This window comes from Salvelinus fontinalis, chromosome 21, assembly GCF_029448725.1.
Source record: "Salvelinus fontinalis isolate EN_2023a chromosome 21, ASM2944872v1, whole genome shotgun sequence".
In the NCBI taxonomy this organism is placed as follows: Eukaryota; Metazoa; Chordata; class Actinopteri; order Salmoniformes; family Salmonidae; genus Salvelinus; species Salvelinus fontinalis.
In genome coordinates, this window is record NC_074685.1 from 22,201,503 (window position 1) to 22,219,050 (window position 17,548).

General features: G+C 43.7%; 1 long non-coding RNA gene across 1 annotated transcript; it reads right to left on the reverse strand.

Moving 5' to 3' along the window:
* Positions 1-1,158: 1,158 nt before the first annotated feature.
* LOC129819123 (uncharacterized) lies at positions 1,159-6,567 on the reverse strand. Its single transcript, XR_008754022.1, has 2 exons — positions 6,359-6,567; positions 1,159-2,532 (listed from the first exon to the last, which is right to left on the reverse strand). It is a non-coding gene; the product is annotated as an uncharacterized LOC129819123 (long non-coding RNA).
* Between the last annotated feature and the right edge of the window lie 10,981 nt (positions 6,568-17,548).

The following is a 17,548-nucleotide window of genomic DNA, read 5'->3' on the forward strand; positions in this document are numbered from 1 at the left end:
CACAGCACTGTTATGCCAATCATATTGTATTGATGTGTACATCTTCAACATCATACCAAGAGTAGGTTCTATTCCTCAATATGACAAAAGGGCATTTTAGGGGAAACTGTAGGTTCCCCTTCTTCCCTTCAATCTCACTAACTTCCTACACCTTGTCGTTTCATTTATTTTACATACAGCTGTTAGGGTTAAATTGTAACAAAATGTAAGCTATGTGATCCCAAAGAAAAAGGGTGTCTGTTCAAACATTTACACTTACAGGTAGACAACACATCCATTTGCTGGAGTTTATACAGGCTTTCTTGCTCAGCTCTCAGCTCTTCCAACCCCTAGACTCCAGGTAACTTACTTCTGCAGTGTTTGGGTCTGGGAGAAGGCCCAGAAATCAGTGGAGATGGATGAGTGTGTGGCAGCGCGCTACTCTCGCTCTCCCAGGGAGGCTCCGGTCTGCGGCTGGGCCCGGCTGGCAATGTGTGTGTGTTCGCTGTGTAAACTCTCCCAGAGGGACCCCAGGCCCATGGGAGATAAAGAATTCTCCCAGAATGTAAACAATGTGTGAATTGGCGAGGGGGCAGCTGTAGTCACACACAGACACGTTTCAGAAGACTCCCAGCCGGGTCAAGGTTAAACAGCGCTCTGTTTCAGGGCCCGCTTTCCCTCTTAACCTTTCTCGCTGGGGTGCATGGATCTGTCGGGAGGTATTGTGATGACGTGAAGGGTGCCGAGATCATGGAAAGAAAAGTGGAATGTTCAAAGTATGGTTTGCCTTTTATGTCTATGGAAAAGCAGGGATGGGGGAGACTTCTTAAGAAACTTGTTATTAAGTCATAGTGGGGGGGCAAGGATCTTTGTCATAGGCATCATCATCACCATCTTTGGTGGCTTATATTTGATGTCTTCTGGACAGGTAGATATATATCTGAGGAGATACATTCTCCTCTGACCCAGTTCTTGAGTACAGAAGACGGTTCCCAGCACGGCTTAATCAAAGATCTTCCACCATCACTTTGGTTCAAGCAGCCTTTGAAGACTGACTTCCATGACATGTTTAGAATGACAGCAGCAAACAAGCTAAATATTGTTATTAAACCAAAAGAGTTCCCATCCAGTTGTGGAGTCATTACAAAAGATGAATCCTGAATTAAAACATTGCAGTAGAAATGTTCAAATGGGTTTATTGTCATATGCCAAGACAGGGGAACCTTCTTCATTCATCATGCATGCATATTTACACATCCGTTCCACCTACAGCACAACTGAACTGAGCCTGTCATCTTAACTACACATCACACTGAGAAGTGTCTCTAGCTGTTCACACTTGTCCAACATGAAGTGTGTTGGCATGTTGAGGGTTAAATTAGTCATAGTCATAGAGACATGTTCATAATGAGAACACGGGCTCTAGTTGTAATATACACAAGGCCTCTTGAGGGAAGGTTAATGTTCCCTTCTGATCAAAGTGGTGAATTATGTTGTCTGTTCTGGTCTGGTCTCCTCCCACACGTTCTCCTTCAGTCATCCCCCACAGAACACGACAGGCACGCTCAGAATGGACCATCACCAGGGCAATGTTTGTGTGTACAAAGAATAACACACTTAACAACTACTTAACAAAGTAGCTTCTGCCCAGAGAAAGTGCTGTGAAAGATGAGGGGGGCTGGAATGGATCGGTGGTAATCTTTGCTCCGGGGCCATCTTCATTATCTGAGCCTGTGGACAGAAGTGGATCCTCGGGTAAAAATACCCTGGCCTGCTTCTCATCTCTGTGAAGGGCTTATCTCTTATCTCAGCATTTGAAATACAGTTGGAGAGTGAGACAATAATGAATGGTTCCCATGCTGCCATTGTGTTTCAGCATCTCTCTGTTTGATCATGCGTTAATGTTTAGTATTGTGAAATAAATGTTTTCTGTACATTTTGAGAATAGATAGAAAGTTACAGTACATCATTTCAATCTAAGATCTCTGCACCAAAACAATATTCAATGAGTGACGTACATAAGGATTTCCAAACATGATATTTAAATAAAAAATTGTTGATCAGCCAACTAGAAGCTTTATGCAATAGCCGCAATAGCTACAAGTTGATCTCTATACAATAGTTACAAGCTGGTCTGGTACAGCCAACTGGGCTGCCGGTATATTCTCTCTATCGACAAACCTGGTGGGTTAACTATGACAACAGCCTTAAAGCGCAACAGATATCAATCCAGCACACAAAAACATGGGGGAACATTAGCTGGGTTTCACCGTGACAAGGTGACAAATGGAAGCTCACAGCCCAGCCCACTATGGTTCCACTCTAGTAAGCTATTGATTGTGTCCTCGACTTCTGGAAAGCACAGGACACTCTGCGGCCTTGGTGGCACTCTCTGGACTCCTCCGGGAGGCAGAGAAAAAGGATGTTGTCTTTTGACAAGGACCTCAAATGTGTGGCGAGCCAGTCAAAGAACACCTCTGGAGATGCTGTCGCTGTTATTAAACTGAGTCTGTTCAGTCCGGCTGTGGCCGTGTCCCTGGACGACCAACGCTACTGAGAGTCAGTCAGGGGTGCAAAGAAAAAAAGAGAAAAAGAGGGATTAAGAGTATGAGCGGAGAAAGGAGATACATGGTAGTCCTTCATACACGTACATACACACACTGGGCCACGCTGAGTTAGCGACATGCAATGAGAGGTGGAGGGGGACAGGGGCACTCAAGCAGTAAGACCACAGCACCCACCAACATATCTAAAATCAATAGCCAGACAGCTTGGCTTAACAATGCAGGGTGCGATTCTCTACCCATCACCAGCCAACTGAACCATAGGCTGACGTGTTATCCTCATGTCTGTTTTTGTTGACTTGCTGAAATATAAAATACTCAGCGATATTGCTATAAGGCCAAGAAAGTAATCTTGATTTGGTTGATGAATTTTGGCGGCAGGTTAGGAGAACATCAGTGGGTTTGATTCTCTAGTAGTGGGCCATGCATTGAATGTATGTATTCACGTGTCCAATCATATAGGCATCTTTTGACCAATGGGTAAAATAATATGTTAATTTGTAGATAATCATCGAAGAAAACCTGTGGTCCAAACCTCATGTCTTTATTTGTTCAAAAGTTATTCGAGTTTTTACCCTTGTAGGATGGTCAGAATTAGGGTGACTAAATCAATGGAGGCCAGAGAAAAAAAGGGATCAACAATCAGGAATATTTCGTCAGCTAGGCTGGATTCTGTGTAAGAATTAAGGCTACTGGCTAACTGACAGGCTCACTTTCCCATTGAACTTGTCATCTTTCTTCTCGAATCTGCAGAACATAAAAACAATATGGAGGCAAGGTGGACATAGATTTTGAGACATGACATGAAGTATTTTCATATTTTAGTTTACGATTTTCATATTCATCTGAAATTCCTTTTCTTTTTAGTAGATTTCTCACAATAACAAGCGTATCTGTGAAATGGCAACAGAGCACTGCGCGTATACCAAGCTTTTTATTTTTAAAGCCTTTTATATTTAATTCAGCTCGTGTCATGCTAATTTTGTTTTTTGTAACCCTCAGAAACAACTTTGAAGACAACGACCACAAAATCTAAAATCCTCAAAAGTTGTTTTACGATAAACCTGCACTGCTATGTCAGAGCTCGGTGCTTATTTTCGAATGTACTAGGTTACAAAATCCAACTTTTTGGATATAATGTGAATGATACGTTAGAGAAAGACCCCACTGAATGATTCAGAACATGAATAATCATATTTGTCTCATTAAAATGTATTTTATAACATAAGAAAGTGAAATTTCATCAGCAAAGCGCGTCTTCACCCACTGTGGGCAGAGTGGGGGGATACCCTACTTTAAGTCACTTATAAAGCATCTGCTTACTGACCATATGCAACCACAATCCTCTCATAGATTACAGAGATACATTAAATGAGTATGCCAATTTTAAGTGGAGAGACAAATGTACGTTTTAAAGTTAATGTCATGCAATTTTACACATTTTGCCAATGGGCAGAGAGAAAATGTTGCAATTTTATAACACATTTCATGCAATTCTACTAATTTTGCCATTGTGCAGAGAGAAGAAATGTGAAGTTGTACATATAATTTTGTGAAATTCTACACATTTTGCCATGACTTATGCCATGTAAATGATATCTAAGTGAGAGTCACTTATAAAGTCATTGGTGGCCCACCAGAGGTCAGGGACCACACGTTTAGATAGCTGGCTAGACAAACTTAACAATCTAAAATATTTTAGCTGACATGGCTGATTGAGTGACCATCAGTGACTGACATAGCAAGAGAAAACTGATAATGCACAACTAGGGCTGTTACAGTGACCGTATTACCGCCCACACTGACAGTCACAAGTCATGACCTCAGTCAAATTCCATGTGACTGTTGAGTCACGGAAACTACACTTCTCAAAAACTGCGTGGTGATGCCGCTGATGGTCATTAGTAGCCTACCAAACTTGCTAACGGCCAGTCGTTAACAGGCTGGTACTCAGCGCTCTATTTTCCCACTAGTCACTCTGATATCAATACAAATGCAATCGAAAATCAAATCAAATACTTAATGAGAGCCCGGGCATTCAGAGTTTGAGTGGAAAAGGATCATGGAATGAAATGTGTTCCTATAAGCTCATGTTGTGCAACATTTCTATAGGCTATGTAATTGTGTGAGAAAACAGAGTTTTGATGGCCTCTATTAAAAATAGGATCCTATCAGTTTTCTATTGGCTAGGCCTACTATACTTATTTAGCAACCTTCCTAATATTAAGCACATTGCTTCAAATCAAATCAAATTGTATTTGTCACATGCACCGAATAAAGCAGGTGTAGACCTTACAGTGAAATTCTTACTTACAAGCCCTTACAAACCAACAATGCAGCTTTAAGAAAAATAAGTGTTAGGTAAAAAATAAATAAGTAAGAAATAAAAATAACAAATAATTAAAGAGCTTTGCTTTCCAAACAGAGTATCCTACCCGGTTGGCATTAAAATGAACCACGGGAAAAGCGTCCACCATTTGCTTTTTCCCCCCAGTCCATTCTGACAGGTGCATGATGATGGTCCATTCTAAATCAAAACTAATTTCACACATACAGTGATTTCCAAAAGTATTAGGACCGTAACACTTTTTTGTTGTTTTGGCTCTGTAGTCCAGTACTTTGGATTTGAAATCATACAATGACTTTGAGGTTATTAAAGTGCAGACTGTCAGCTTTAATTTGAGATATTGTCATTCATATTGGGTGAACCGTTTAGAAATTACACCACTTTTTGAACATAGTCCCCACATTTTAGGGGACCAAAAGAATTGGGACAAATTAACTTACAGTACCAGTCAAAAGTTTGTACACAACTGCTCATTCCTGGGTTTTTCTTTATTTTTTACTATTTTCTACATTGTATAATAATAGTGAAGACATCAAAACTATGAAATAGCACATATGGAATCATATAGTAACCAAAAAAGTGTTAAACAAATCAAAAGATATTTTATATTTGAGATTCTTCAAAGTAGCCACCCTCTGCCTTGATGTCAGCTTTGCACACTCTTGGCATTTTCTCAACCAGCTTCATGGAATGCATGTCAATTAACAGGTATGCCTTGTTAAAAGTTAATTTGTGGAATTTCTTTCTTTCTTAAAACCTCTTGATGTAATGGCAAATTACATAGTTCAGAAGACACAAGATCAAGCACACTCAAAATGACCTTTTTTTATTATTATTATTGATGCCCAGAGCTGGAAACACATCAGATGGCTTCCACAACATGGAAACAATATCAGAAAAAATGGGATTGATAGACCTAACAACTAGACATGGGAAGATGTTTTAGTAAGTGTTGTCAGGTGTGGTCATGGGACGTTTCCAAGTGTCCCTAAACCTCTCCAAAGTGATATGTCTGCAAATTAGATCATTCCAGTGGTATTACATAGTTGCAATCCCTAAATGCTATTTGTTCAGTATAAGACCACAATCAACCTCACTCAAACATTGTGGTGTTATGGGGTATCCAGGGTACATTCAAGTGCCCTTTAACCTCTCCAAAGTGTCTGAATGTGGTAATTGCACTGTTTTTGCACACTGGATGTGCCTAAAAGTTATTGTTCACTATAAAAACTAAATTTCTACAACACCAACCTCTCTCAAACACGGTTGTGGTGTCGAGGGATATCCAAGTGTTTTCATCATATTTTTCATGTGCAAAGATAGTCACTCGGTAGACATCCGATATTGCCATTAAGTCATACATCATTAGATAACATTGGCAAAGGCTAGATTTGTTCCTACCAACCTAAGAATTAATTTCATACCCCCATGTAGCTATAGCTCAAACACAGACCACATCGAAGCTTACCTTGTAAGATATTTGCTGTTTGGTGAAAACGTTGTGTAAAATAAACATTTTGACTCTCAGGGCTGGTGATCAATAACGGTAGGTCACAGGCAGACAAATAAGACATCCTCATGATCTGTGGAGTCCCGGCTTTTGGTGTGAATCAACGTATTCCGTGTTTATTTTGTTTAAACCCAGAATACGTTAACCGGAATGTAGGTAGCAGCCATCTTGAAATGAGATCATCGGCATGGCCTTCCCTTACACATCCGTATGCCTATATATGGTAGTAAGTCACACCAAAGATTTTAAGGCAAATATCAATAGCCAAGATACTCAGCTTTCCACAGACACCCTGCTTTTGCATATAGGGAGTACCGTTCTCATACCAGACTGAATTGAATACAAAAAATCTATTAGGGTCCCCAAATATGAGGACTTTACATTTAAGAGGTTAATCAGTTTAGGGGTGGTATACAGAAGATAGCCCTATTTGGTCAAATACCAAAGTCCATATTATGGCAAGAACAGTTCAAATAAGCAAAGAGAAACGAAAGTCCATCATTACTTTAATACCTGAAGGTCAGTCAATCCGGAAGCATTCAAGAACTTTGAAAGTTTCTTCAAGTGCAATCACAAAAACCATCAAGCGCAATGATGAAACTGGCGCTCATGAGGACCACCACAGGAAAGGAAGACCCAGAGTTACCTCTGCTGCAGAGGATAAGCTCATTAGAATGTATTAGAAATCAAAACATATAGTGCATTCGGAAAGTATTCAGACCCTTTTACTTTTTCCACATTTTGTTACGTTACAACCTTATTCTATAATTGATTAAATGTTTTTTTTGTCAATCTACACAAAATACCCCATAATGACAAAGCAAAAACAGGTTTTTCAAAAAAATTCTAAATCTATTACAAATAGAAAATATACACTGCTCAAAAAAAAAGGGAACACTTAAACAACACAATGTAGCTCCAAGTCAATCACACTTCTGTGAAATCAAACTGTCCACTTAGGTAGCAACACTGATTGACAATAAATTTCACATGCTGTTGTGCAAATGGAATAGACAAAAGGTGGAAATTAGAGACAATTAGTAAGACACCCCCAATAAAGGAATGGTTCTGCAGGTGGTGACCACAGACCACTTCTCAGTTCCTATGCTTCCTGGCTGATGTTTTGGTCACTTTTGAATGCTGGCGGTGCTTTCACTCTAGTGGTAGCATGAGACGGAGTCTACAACCCACACAAGTGGCTCAGGTAGTGCAGTTCATCCAGGATGGCACATCAATGCGAGCTGTGGCAAAAAGGTTTGCTGTGTCTGTCAGCGTAGTGTCCAGAGCATGGAGGCGCTACCAGGAGATAGGCCAGTACATCAGGAGACGTGGAGGAGGCCGTAGGAGGGCAACAACCCAGCAGCAGGACCGCTACCTCCGCCTTTGTGCAAGGAGGTGCACTGCCAGAGCCCTGCAAAATGACCTCCAGCAGGCCACAAATGTGCATGTGTCAGCATATGGTCTCACAAGGGGTCTGAGGATCTCATCTCGGTACCTAATGGCAGTCAGGCTACCTCTGGCGAGCACATGGAGGGCTGTGCGGCGCCACAAAGAAATGCCACCCCACATCATGACTGACCCACCGCCAAACCGGTCATGCTGGAGGATGTTGCAGGCAGCAGAGCGTTCTCCACGGCGTCTTCAGACTCTTTCACGTCTGTCACATGTGCTCATGTGCTCAGTGTGAACCTGCTTTCATCTGTGAAGAGCACAGGGCACCAGTGGCGAATTTGCCAATCTTGGTGTTCTCTGGCAAATGCCAAACGTCCTGCACGGTGTTGGGCTGTAAGCACAACCCCCACCTGTGGACGTCGGGCCCTCATACCACCCCCATGGAGTCTGTTTCTGACCGTTTGAGCAGACACATGCACATTTGTGGCCTGCTGGAGGTCATTTTGCAGGGCTCTGGCAGTGCACCTCCTTGCACAAAGGCGGAGGTAGCGGTCCTGCTGCTGGGTTGTTGCCCTCCTACGGCCTCCTCCACATCTCCTGATGTACTGGCCTATCTCCTGGTAGCGCCTCCATGCTCTGGACACTACGCTGACAGACACAGCAAACCTTTTTGCCACAGCTCGCATTGATGTGCCATCCTGGATGAACTGCACTACCTGAGCCACTTGTGTGGGTTGTAGACTCCGTCTCATGCTACCACTAGAGTGAAAGCACCGCCAGCATTCAAAAGTGACCAAAACATCAGCCAGGAAGCATAGGAACTGAGAAGTGGTCTGTGGTCACCACCTGCAGAACCACTCCTTTATTGGGGGTGTCTTGCTAATTGCCTATCATTTCCACCTTTTGTCTATTCCATTTGCACAACAGCATGTAAAATTTATTGTCAATCAGTGTTGCTTCCTAAGTGGACAGTTTGATTTCACAGAAGTGTGATTGACTTGGAGTTACATTGTGTTGTTTAGGTGTTCCCTTTATTTTTTTGAGCAGTGTATAATTTAATATATAACAACTATAACAGAATGTATTCAGACCCTTTACTCAGTACTTTGTTGCAGCACCTTTGGCAGTGATTACAGCCTCAAGTCTTCTTGGGTATGACGCTACAAGCTTGGCACACCTGTATTTAGGGAGTTTCCCCCATTCCTCTCTGCAGATCTTCTCAAGCTCTGTCAGGCCTCTCCAGAGATCGCGTTCAAGTCCAGGCTCTAGTTGGGCCACTCAAGGACATTCAGAGACTTGTCTCGATGCCCCTTGTTTATTCTTGGCTGTGTGCTTAGGGTCGTTGTCCTGTTGGAAGGTGAACCTTTGCCCCAGTCTGAGGTCCTGAGCGCTCTGGAACAGGTTTTCATCAAGGATCTCTCTGTACTTTGCTCCGTTCATCTTTCCCTCGATCCTGACTAGTCTCCCAGTCCCTGACGCTGAAAAACATTCCCACAGCATGACGCTGCCACCACCATGCTTCACCATACGGGTGGTGCCAGGTTTCCTCCAGAAGTGACCCTTGGCATTCAGGACAAAGAGATCAAGCGGGCTTCCGTCTGGCCACTCTACCATAAAGGCCTGATTGGTGGAGTGCTGCAGAGATGTTTGTCCTTCTGGAAGGTTCTCCCATCTCCCCAGAGAACCTCTAGAGCTCTGGCAGAGTGACCATCGGGTTCTTGGTCACCTCCCTGACCAAGGCCCTTTTCCACCGATTGCTCAGTTTGGCCAGGCGTCCAGCTCTAAGAAGAGGCTTGGTGGTTCCAAACTTCTTCCATTGAAGAATGATGGAGGCCACTGTGTTCTTGGGGAACTTCAATACTGCACACATTTTTTGATACCCTTCTCCAGAGCTGTGGCTCGACACAATCCTGTCTCGGAGCTCTACGGGCAATTCCTTCGACCTCATGGCTTGTTTTTTACTCTGACATGCACTGTCAACTGTGGGACCTTATATAGACAAGTGTGTGTCTTTCCAAATCATGTCCAATCAATGGAATTTACCACAGGTGGACTCTAATCAAGTTGTAGAAACATCTCAAGGATGATCAATGGAAACAGGATGTACCTGAGCTCAATACTGACTCGCATAGCAAAGGGTCTGAATACTTATGTAAATAATGTATTTCTGTTTTTTGGGGGGCTGCAATCTGAGGTGCAAAAAATGTCATACAAAACAGTTTTCATGTTGTCATTTTGGGGTGTTGTTTTTATTTAATACATTTTATTATATGGCTGTAACGTAACAAAATGTGTAAGAAGTCAAGGGTTCTGAATACTATCCCGAAGGCACTGTATAGCCTAAGGTTTGTATCACAACTAAAGTTGCATAAATAAATCTAAATTAAGCATGTTGGGGGACCTGTTTCAAATTATCCCTTTGTTAATTGCACAAAACAGAATAGTTACATGTGCGCACTCCCTTGTAAATCATTTTGGAAAAATATGTTTTATTCAACTATGTTCAATTGTATTATTCTTACTATAAAATAATGCCACAGGAATTATAAGCATATCTTGTCTGCTCATTGAACTAGCGTAGCCCACAGGCATATGGCATAGCCAGATCAGGGCTCAACAACTACTCAGAACCTGCTATTCTGTTCTTCTTAAATAGGCTACATTTTCTTCATATCATAATGTATCTTTAGAACTGCTTAAAATAAATAATGTGTTTATTGTGATGGTGTAAGGCAGGCTATATTAAATGGATTTATTCGACTTTTTAAAATGTAGACGTTCCATAGGTCCGCATCAGTGGCTTGTAGGCTATTTGTGGAAGGCTGGAGATGCTAAACATGTTTATGTTAATTAATGGTATATTACCATGAGACCTGCAGTTATTTGCATGACAATTACCTGCTGACAAAATTGCATGAACGGCACAGCTTTATGCACAATCAAATTTAGAAATTGCACTTGTCTATTTTACTATTCTAACCCTAGGCGAGCCCTATGTCACTTATGCCTGGGGCCAGCCCTGTAGGCTAGGTTAAGGCAGACAGGCAGCAGGCAGATAAAGAGGACTCTTCATTAGTCTCGGCTCATTGTGCCACTCTGATCTCCGTCAGGGCCCTAATTGGCTGGCTTCTGCCGGCTCGGCGGCCATATTTCAAGTTAAAGAGAAAGGCTCAACAGGTCAGCGGAATAAAAGGGTCCATTGGAAAGGTCAGCAGGCCACTGTCTACAGCAAATAACATGGTCAAAGGTCAAACTAACAAAGATATGACAGCGCAGGTCAGCCTCGTCGGACCAGCAGGGTGACTGGCTAGACCCACAGGCTGGCTGTTATGTTATGATGTTAACACATCATTATATTATATTACAGTATGTAATATTGTATTGTGTAATACAGCAATTATAGATGTGTTATAGTGGTTGTAGCATTAGCAGGTAGTAAATTTACACTCTGTTGTGTTGGCTGAATATCAAAATCAAGCAAGCCTTTACTTTTTAGAAGTCAAGGGATTTAAATTACACTATTGAAGACTTATCCATTTTGTTCATACTGCTATTTTGTGTTCATGTGAGGAATAGCAGTTTGCTAATTCAATAATGCTATTGACTGTCTGTATTCAATTCAAATCAACAACCGATATAGTACATGAAATGAATGCTTGAGACACAATGGCTGCCCAAATACAAAACATGGGATTAATGAATTAGTGAGCAGCTCTCTAGCCTTCGTCCCATCTTCCCAGTCCTTAGTCAATGCAATTAATCCCTGCCCGATTCCCACTCCTCTACGCACGCACGCATGCGCACACACACACACACACACACACACACACACACACACACACACACACACACACACACACACACACACACACACACACACACACACACACACACACACACACACACACACACACACACACACACACACAGAGGAGAGTCTGCCTGGCACCAGACAACAGCACACAGCCAAGTGAGATGTGTGAGAGCCCCCTGCTGCCAAGAGGCGGGCAGGAAGAAGAAACAAACCCTTTCAAATGGAGACATGACATGCTCGCCAGGGTGGAAAATCAAACAAACGATTAATGGCTCATGTAGCCTTCAGTACACCTCCCCCCCCCCCCCCCCTCTCAATCCCTCCCGTCCACATACGCCCATGTAGGTCGGGGTTCAGAGGCTGGCATTTCAAGACCCAGGCCACTGCACAGAGACTACATTTTTCTGCCAACCCTTTCCCCCTCCGCTTTGTGATCTGTGGAGCCCCCTGAACCAGCAGGGTAAGGACAGAGGAGGAGTGAGCGATGCTACCATGCCACAGCAGCCATTTCCCAAGGACATTATGTAATATGTACTACAACAGGTGTCAAACCAAATTAAAATGTTTCCACACAAAGACATAGCATGAACATAATGAAAGGCATTTGTATTGAACTACAGCCTTTGGGTCTTCTATGGCTGCTCTAGCCCCATGGCAATCAAATGTGTTGTCATGGCCACTCATTGTGGACCTATCAGAGGACCAGATTGAATGCATGCGTGTGTGTGTGACACTGTATAGTTATCCTGGCGTCTCCCGAGTGACACAGTGACTTAAAACACTGCATCTCAGTGCTAGAGGCGTCACTACAGACACCCTGGTTCAAATCTAGGCTGTATCACAACAGGCCATGATTGGGAATCCCATAGGGCGGCACACAATTGGCCCAGCGACGTCCAGGTTTGGCCGGTGTAGTCCGTCATTGTAAATAATAAATTGTTCTTAACTGACTTGCCTAGTTAAATAAAGGTTAAAATCGGTCGGACAGATGAGGCTAAAAGATCTCCCCTCATCCAGCCAGTCTCCATCCAGCCTTAAGAGCGTCGTCTCAATCCCTCGTGGAGTGCAGGAGCTCAAACTTGTTTGACCACGCTCGGGTGGAGGATGTGACCTAACGAGGCACCAGTGGTGCAGGTCCAAATGGGATTAGAGAGGGTTTATTAGACCACAGCTCTGAAGGGCATCGCTGGCCTGGCCTCTTGGCGCTATGCTCTGCGGAGAGGCACTTCACAACCTCCAAGGCTGTTCCCATGTTAATTACATAGACACAGTAGCAGTGTTAAACATAGCGGACCACATAGAACACTGGGTAAAATTGTACATTTTTTATGTTTAAATAAAGAGGGAAAAAAGGCTATTAGTATTTGACTGATCAGACATATACAGTTCAAGTCGGAAGTTTATATACACCTTAGCCAAATACATTTAAACTCAGTTTTCACAATTCCTACATTTAATCCAAGTAAAATTAGGTCAGTTAGGATCACCAGTTTATTTTAAGAATGTGAAATGCCAGAATAATGGAGAGAATTTTTTTTTTTTTTTACTTTTATTTCATCACATTCCCAGTGGGTCAGAAGTTTACATACACTCAATTAGTATTTGGTAGCATTACCTTTAAATTTTTTAACTTGGGTCAAACGTTTCAGGTAGCCTTCCACAAGCTTCCCACAATAAGTTGGGTGAATTTTGGCCCATTCCTCCTGACAGAGCTGGTGTAACTGAGTCAGGTTTGTAGGCTTCCTTGCTCGCACACGCTTTTTCAGTTCTGCCCACAAATTTTCTATAGGATTGAGGTCAGGGCTTTGTGATGGCCACTCCAATACCTTGACTTTGTTGTCCTTAAGCCAATTTGCCACAACTTTGGAAGTATGCTTGGGGTCATTGTCCATTTGGAAGACCCATTTGCGACCGAGCTTTAAATTCCTGACTGATGTCTTGAGATGTTGCTTCAATATATCCACATCATTTTCTTTCCTCATGATGCCATCTATTTTGTGAAGTGCACCAGTCCCTCCTGCAGCAAAGCACCCCCACAACATGATGCTGCCACCCCAGTGCTTCACGGTTGGGATGGTGTTCTTCGGCTTGCAAGCCTCCCCCTTTTTCCTCCAAACATAACGATGGTCATTATGGCCAAACAGTTCTATTTTTGTTTCATCAGACCAGAGGACATTTCTCCAAAAAGTTTTTATGGAGGTTTTGGAGCAGTGGCTTCTTCCTTGCTGAGCGGCCTTTCAGGTTATGTCGATATAGGACTCGTTTTAATGTGGATATAGATACTTTTGTACCTGTTTCCTCCAGCATCTTCACAAGGTCCTTTGCTGTTGATTTGCACTTTTTGCACCAAAGTACGTTTATCTCTAGGAGACAGAACACGTCTCCTTCCTGAGCGGTATGGCGGCTGCGTGGTCCCATGGTGTTTATACTTGCGTACTATTGTTTGTACAGATTAATGTGGTACCTTCAGGCGTTTGGAAATTGCTCCCAAGGATGAACCAGACTTGTGGAGGTCTACAATTCTTTTTCTGAGGTCTTGACTGATTTCTTTTGATTTTCCCATGATGTCAAGCAAAGAGGCAATGAGTTTGAAGGTAGACCTTGAAATACATCCACAGGTACACCTCCAATTGCCTCAAATTATGTCAATTAGCCTATCCAAAGCTTGCAAAGCCATGACATAATTTTCTGGAATTTTCCAAACTGTTTAAAGGCACAATCAACTTAGTGTATGTAAACTTCTGATCCACTGGAATTATAAGTGAAATAATCTGTCTGTAAACAATTGTTGGAAAAATTACTTGTGTCATGCACAAAGTAGATGTCCTAACCGGCTTGCCAAAACTAAAGTTTGTTAACAAGAAATTTGTGGAGTGGTTGAAAAACGAGTTTTAATGAGTCCAACCTAAGTGTATGTAAACTTCCGACTTCAACTGATACTGTAGATTTATCCCAGACCAGCTAACGCTACAACAGCTCAAATACTATTGGAGAGTCAGATTCTCAAGCTAGCAGTAGACTCCCATCAATCTAGCAGTAGTGTCCCATCAATCTAGCAGTAGTCTCCCATCAAGCTAGCAGTAGTCTCCCATCAAGCTAGCAGTAGTCTCTCATCAAGCTAGCAGTAGTCTCTCATCAAGCTAGCAGTAGTCTCTCATCAAGCTAGCAGTAGTCTCTCATCAAGCTAGCAGTAGTCTCCCATCAACCTAGCAGTAGTCTCCCATCAAGCTAGCAGTAGACTCCCATCAACCTAGCAGTAGTCTCCCATCAAGCTAGCAGTAGTCTCTCATCAAGCTAGCAGTAGTCTCCCATCAATCTAGCAGTAGTCTCCCATCAAGCTAGCAGTAGTCTCTCATCAAGCTAGCAGTAGTCTCTCATCAAGATAGCAGTAGTCTCCCATCAACCTAGCAGTAGTCTCCCATCAACCTAGCAGTAGTCTCCCATCAAGCTAGCAGTAGACTCCCATCAACCTAGCAGTAGTCTCCCATCAAGCTAGCAGTAGTCTCTCATCAAGCTAGCAGTAGTCTCCCATCAATCTAGCAGTAGTCTCATCAAGCTAGCAGTAGTCTCCCAATCTGACCAACACAGGAGGGCGACAAGGCGGATGGGGTGGGTGAGTGGGGGGGCCTCCTCCAGTTCTCAAGGGGGCTGTGGAGGTCCGGCTGCCCAATCCAGTAGTTGCCGCCTCTTGTAAAGCCGGACTAAGCCCAGCGAAGTGTAGCGAAGCCAAGGGAAGGGAAGGGAAGCCCTCAAGCTCATGTGTTGTGATTAGCAGGTAATGATCTTTGATCTAATGCGCTGACTGAGAAAGTGCGGCTCCCATTGAATTCCGATGGATGCTTGGCCGACCTGGAGCCAGTGTCACTTCTTGTTAGGGCCCTGGGCTCCGTGACCTCCCCGTCTCCCGCCCAGCCCCCCCTCTCAGCATGAGCGCCCCGCATAATGATATCAATAGCAGCAGGGGTACAATAAATAGAAATCTAAATGCAGGATGTTTGGACAAGAATTCGCTTCCACCCTCCTCTTCTACCCCCACCCTCTTCCCTCTCCCCTCTCATCCTACTCTGACACATTTGCAGATTATTATTGACCATCATTTATACAACAAGAAGCTACCGGAAAGTCTCTTACAGTCCTGCTCCACCACTTTACCTGAATCAATTACATTATATCAGGTTCCATAACATGATTGTTTTCTCCTTTGGAATAGGACATGGCCATACCTGGGCTTCAAATAGTTAACCTGCAACCTACCACACCACTCAGACTAAAGATTTACTTTTAACCTACATCTCTTACATAACTATTAGCTAGCTACTCCACAAACATCACAGCCACATGTTATGGATTTTCCGTACATCCTTTTTAAAATATATAGCCCTATAACCAAGTGGCTGACGGGAAATTAAAAGACAGTTTTGATCCTGAGCAAACTGTCAGTGATCAGCCATCCCCAATCAGACACACTGTCCCGTGTTAGGCCAAGCGTGGGAGAAATATGATTTCAGTCCCTGGTATGGACACAGCCGTGAGGGAGCCCAACCGACGGTTCCCATAACAAAAGCTTGTTCACGGAGCAGTCAGCGAGCCCCAAGGAAAGAGACCTGTTTCTGTGTCCGAATTAACAAGACTGGAAAAAGCTATAAAAAAATGCCAAGAGACCTGTTTACTATAAATTACAGGTGCACAATGCAGTCACACTGTGAACATACATATGCAACTCCTTTCGGGATCACATGCCATGAACACACTGACTGGGCCCCTAGCTCTAACTGCAACACATGCTGTTTCACTGCTGCCCAGAACATGCTGTTTCACTGCTGCCCAGAACATGCTGTTTCACTGCTGCCCAGAACATGCTGTTTCACTGCTGCCCAGAACATGCTGTTTCACTGCTGCCCAGAACATGCTGTTTCACTGCTGCCCAGAACATGCTGTTTCACTGCTGCCCAGACCATGCTGTTTCACTGCTGCCCAGAACATGCTGTTTCACTGCTGCCCAGAACATGCTGTTTCACTGCTGCCCAGAACATGCTGTTTCACTGCTGCCCAGAACATGCTGTTTCACTGCTGCCCAGAACATGCTGTTTCACTGCTGCCCAGAACATGCTGTTTCACTGCTGCCCAGAACATGCTGTTTCACTGCTGCCCAGAACATGCTGTTTGTCATGTTCTGACCTTTATTTCCTTTGTTTTTTGTCTTCAGTCTTCGTGTGTCTGCACCAGACAGAACTGTTTCGGTTTTTCACATTTGTTGTTTTATTGTATTTTGAGTGTTCACTTCTATTAAATCAAGATGAACAATTACCACGCTGCACATTGGTCCTCCGATCCTTCTAATTTCTCCTCCTCAGACGAGGAGGAAGACGAAAGCCGTTACAGAACCACCCACCAAAACCGGACCAAGCAGCGTGGTAAAGGACAGCAGCTGCAAAGTACACAGGACTCCTGGACATGGGAGGAAATTCTGGATGGTAAGGGACCCTGGGCACAGGCTGGTGAGTATCGCCGCCCCAAAGCTGAGCTGGAGGCAGCAAAAGCGGAGAGGCGGTGGTATGAGGAGGCTGCACGAAAGCGTGGCTGGAAGCCAGAGAGGCAGCCCCAAAAATGTATTGGGGGGGGACACGGGGAGTGGTGTTAAGCCAGGTAGGAGACCTGAGCCAACTCCCCATGCTTACCGTGGAGAGAGAGCGACCGGGCAGGCACCTTGTTATGCAGAGATGCACACGGTGTCCCCGGGGCGTGTGCATAGCCCGGTGCGGTACATTCCAGCACCTCATATCGGCCGGGCTAGGGTGGGCATCGAGCCAGGTGTCATGAAACCGGCTCTACGCATCTGGTCACCAGTGCGTCTCCTTGGGCCGGGGTACATGGCACCAACCCTACGTATGGTGTCTCCCATGCGTGTACATAGCCCAGTGTGTCTTATTCCACCTCGCCGC